This window comes from Eutrema salsugineum, unplaced genomic scaffold (assembly GCF_000478725.1).
Source record: "Eutrema salsugineum unplaced genomic scaffold, Eutsalg1_0 scaffold_4, whole genome shotgun sequence".
NCBI lineage: Eukaryota > Viridiplantae > Streptophyta > Magnoliopsida > Brassicales > Brassicaceae > Eutrema > Eutrema salsugineum.
The window spans coordinates 6,808,235-6,813,227 of NW_006256686.1; the positions used below are offsets into that span (position 1 = coordinate 6,808,235).

Genomic DNA, 4,993 nt, shown 5'->3' on the forward strand with positions numbered 1-4,993 from the left:
CCAACGACGACCAGCCTGGAGATCCTATTAATCGAAATTTATATATGGACCAAGATGGGTCCGAACATGGAAAAAATGAAGAGAATGATCACAGAGGAGGTGATCATGCTCGACAGAATGAAGAAGAGGATGAGGTTCTTCCAAGAAACCACCAGAATCGCGATAGAGAAGAGCGTGAAGACCCTGATGCACATATCAATGCAGCCGATGGTGACCACCAAGGAATGCAGCCGAATGGACGCGTTAACCGTCCTGTTCCGCCAGCAAATTAACACAGAAGACAAGCCAGGAACCATCGCATAGCTCATTTTGATGCACCTACTCAAAATTTTCAGAATCGATTTGCAATTCAAGTACCATTTCCGAACCGGAATGAGTTTGAAGTCAAGCCTCAAAATAATCTCATTGGTGAAGCAAAATCAGTTCCATGGAGTTCCTTCTGAGCATTCAATGGACCATATCGAGCTCTTTGAAAAAATTTGAAGCATGATGAGAACAAATCAAATTCCACCAGACTATTTAAAGTGTAAGTTGTTCCCTTTTTCATTATCAGATAAAGCTCACCGTTGGTTGAAATCTTTGCCTGCAGGATCGATTACTAATTCGCAAGAATGTAGAACTGCTTTCCTGAACCACTTCTACACTAAGTCAAGGTCGAATCAGTTGAGAACAAAGATCTCAAACTTTCAACAAGGGCCAACTGAATCTTTCTATGAAGCCTGGGAGCGTTTTAAGGAGAACAAAGAACTCACCATGGATTTCATGGATCAAGCCTGCTGAGCACATTTTACCGAGGTTTGCAACCAAAATACAAACTTTCACTTGATACAGCTAGCAATAGAGATTTTGGACAAAAGACAATAGCCCAAGGAAGAGCCCTTATCGAAAATTTGGCTCAAGCCAATAGCAATGATTGTCCCGAATACGATCGATCGATGAAGCAAGCCGGAACAGACAATAAGGAGATAACCGAGTTGAAGAACATGGTGAGCCAGCTTCTGAAGAGCAACAATCGCCCAATCCATGCTTGTGAGACCAACAATGGCGCAGAAGATGAAGGACCTAGTGATATCGATCACATTAATCAAGCCTTTCAAAAAGAAGATGTGAACTACGTAGGAGCACTGGTGCCATATCAAAATCGCTCCAACAATAGCTTCAACAACAACTTCCGGAATGCAAATTACAACAATCTCTCCTACCGCAATCCAAATGTGGAGAATCCTCAAGATCAGTACTACCACCAATCCTTCCAAAACAAGTTTCAAGGTGGAAACTTCGGAGGAATAGTACCATATCAACCGCGACAACCATATAACTACCAAGGTACGGGTTTTAACAATCAATTTGTACAACAGCAGGGAGTCACAACGAACGAGCTAGCTTTACAAATCGGTAGACTTGAACAGTCCATCCAACAGCTCGTTATGACGAACGAAAAAGCATCTAAAGACGTGAACGTGAAAGTTGACTGCATGTACAATGATCTGAACGGTAAGTTTGAATCTTTATCTTCTCACGTCAAAAAGCTAGACGTGCAAGTCGCCCAAACAGCCACTCTATGAAGAGACAAAGTGGAGTTCTTCCAGGAAGAGTTTAAGATAAACCTAAGAAGTTTTGCAACGCCATAACCACATTGCCCAAAGAAGAGGCTTGAACCGATGGAAAGAAAGAAGAAATCCCAATCTTTGTACCACTGTACAAAGATATCGATCCCAAGCAGCCACCGTTTAAGGTACCTAAACGATCACCGTTTCAAAGGCTTACAAAAGCCGATGATCCGGGACGTTTTGTTTTCCAATGTTTCATTTCAGGAATCAAGTTTACAGACTGCCTCTGCGATTCCAGAGCCAATGTCAACATCATGTCTAAGACATTTGGAAATTGGTCATAAAAACCTTGAGAACATCGACGGTTAAGGTTATTTTTGGAGATTCATCTCAAAAAGATACTGAATGGGCGAATCATGATCTACAAGTTCTAGTGGGAGACAAGATCGTTCCAGCAGATTTTTAAGTCATGTAGATGGATAAAGACAAGGAGAGGCCACTCATTTTCAGGAGGCCATTCCTAGCTACAATAGGAGCAGTAATCGATCACGCAAACCGGCATGCTGTTTTCCTGAATGTGGATAGCAGAAGGTACTATCCGACTATCTTAGACGATTTTCCAAGCAAAGGAAACAGGCCAAAAGAGAAAGAAAAGGAGAAGCCGAAAGCTTTTGCAAAGATCAAGATCATCATTCCACCAGATGCAACAGAAACCAGTGAGGACCAAATCCAGGAGCTGATCGAAAACACAAAAAGGGTTTTGAACAATATTAAAGTCCGAAAGAAGAGTAAAGGAGAGAAGACGGCCCCTCAAGGAGAAGAAGTAAAACCTCCAGTGGCCGGAAGTGATAAGGGCACAGCAAGTGGAGTGCCATTCAAATAAGCCTGATTCCTCATGCTTACGTCGAGCTAAATGACTTAAAACAAAAGCGCTTAATGGGAGGCAACCCATATAGGTACTCTTTCTTTTAGTTTTCTTTTCCTTTTTACAGTTTATGCTTTCTTTTTCTTTTAAATTTCAGGTACTTATAAAACAAAAACACAAAAAATCAGAAAATTAGAAAAACCAAGAAGAAAAAGGTAGGTTTTTAGCTGCTCGGCTCGGCAAAGACAAGAAGATTGGACAGAGGCCGCAAGAGGAAGAGCCGCGGTCGCGACCGATCGACCCACGGCCAAGGAAGCATTGACCGCGGCACCGTGAATGTGACCGCGGCCGAGCCCTTGATCACCGCGGTCGCGCGTCTCCTGACCTTGGTTGTTGGTAGTTGAGGCAGAGACTCGGATTTCCGCCGTTTTTCAAAAGATTCCCGGTGTTACCTGGTGTTTTCCCGGTTTTGCCTGGTGATTCCCGGTGTTACCTGGTGATTCCCGGTGTTACCTGGTGTTTTCCCGGTGATGCCTGGTGATTCCCGGTGTTGCCTGGTGATTCCCGGTGATTCCCGGTGATTCCCGGTGTTACCTGGTGATTCCCGGTGTTTCCCGAAATATTCCCGGTAAAACCCGTAAAGATCCTCCTTAAGTTTTAAACTTTTCTAACATGCAAACAAGAAAGGTAAGTTCTCGTAAACTTCAAAATTTTTGAGAAATTTTCCGTTTTTGCTACGAAAACGCTTTTTAAAGAAAAAAAACAAACTTTTTGGATCAAAACTCCTTCTTCTCTTCTCTTCCAAAAGACTTGGAGATTTAGGAGATAGAACACATTTTTCAATTCTTAAGCTTTTTAAGAGATTCTTGGCTCAAATCTCACTCTATTTCAAAGCTGATTTCAATTCTGCCATCAAATCTCTCTTTCCAGCAAGGTATGCACCTCAAACTCGACATTTTTACTTGATTTTAGAACTTAGGGTTTCTTTAAAAACCCAAATCTTGATCTATTGATGGTGGAAATAGCTTAAGAACAATAGATTATCCTTTTAGGTTATCTAAAAATTGATTTTAAACACCTAGCTTAAGAGGAATTGAGATTTTTGAAATTTGGATTCTACATGCTTCATAAAAATCGAATTTGGAACAGCAAAATTGATGAATTTGATTAAGCCTTGTGTGATTAGTGATTTGTATTGGGTAATCTTAAGAATTTACATGGAAATTGCTCATAAAAACCGATTTTTAGAAGATTTCTATGTTGAGAACATCAAATATCCGAATCTGGTCATGAACTACTTGATTTCTCTGATTTAATATCAATTCTGCTTGCTCATGGTTTTAATTAATCTCTTTATGCTATTATTAGTATAACAGATCTTAATGTGTTAAAACCAGCATCCATATTCACTCTTTTTCCAAGAATCATTTTGTTTTGCAGCAAAATGGAACAAACCAGATCCCGAAGTAGCCGTCGCACTGGTGACAGCTCTGAGGACATTCCCGATGATGCTACTCTAGGAGAGTACATGCTGAACCAAGCCAGACCGAGAAGGAGAAACTATGTGATGAGATTGCTCCAGCACTCAAGAGAAACACGAGCAGCTCCTGAGCCACCACAGATTCAATACATTGGGAGGGGGACAAACCCGAGAGTGGACTATGCAAGACGTTTCAAGAAGCTGAATATCAAACCCACGCCTTGCATTGATTATCATACACTCGAGATGCTTGGTATCAGAGAGGATGTGATCTGGTACATCGATGCACTTAAGCTGAGACCCTACATGGAGCTGAACCTTCCGACTTATCCTGAGCTAGTCCGTGAGTTCTTAGCGACTATCACACTCCACCACACGAAGAGGAGGAACCCCAGAGCATCAGATGGCATCTTGTCATTTTCTATCCGCGGACAGCCTTACTCTCTCACCATTTCTGAGGTTTGTGAAGCTCTTAAGCTTCCATACACTGATGGCATTTACCTTGAAGATGAACCGGATTTTAACTTGTGGAGAGAGATGGGTCATGGAGTCTATGATAGCGGGAGATCGAAGTCAGCCCTTCTTACTCATCCAGCAGTGAGAGTTGTGCACAAACTCTTAGCACACACGATCTTCTCTAGAGCCAACATGGGAGGTGTTTTGAAGACTGAGCTCATTACACTTCAGATTCCATTTATGGACAATCCACGACTTGCCTGCTTTGCCTGGATCATAGCACAGAATATGGTAAAGGTGAAGCATGATTGACATGGTTGCGAGGGCGCTACTCCAGCTTACGGTAGCGCTATTACAGCGATACTACAGGCTGTAGGATTCGAGTTCTCATCTGATGATCCACTTCCCGATATCTGGTATGACCTACTTTATCTCTCTCGCGATCACACTATCTCTCGTGCCGCTTTCGATCCAGACAGGTTTGGTTACAAGTATTGCACTGGCACTGAGGAGCACTGAGTCAGCTTTCCTTCAGCATCTATCCCGAGATTGTGTAACGGAGGACGTCCACGATGGACTCCGGAACCTGATGATTTTCTGCCATCTGTACCTCGTCTACCATTCACCATTGGCCAATACATA

The 4,993-nt window shown here is 42.4% G+C and overlaps 1 pseudogene; it reads right to left on the reverse strand.

Moving 5' to 3' along the window:
• Nucleotides 1-661: 661 nt before the first annotated feature.
• Nucleotides 662-760, reverse strand: LOC112084941 (annotated as a pseudogene).
• Nucleotides 761-4,993: the final 4,233 nt, after the last annotated feature.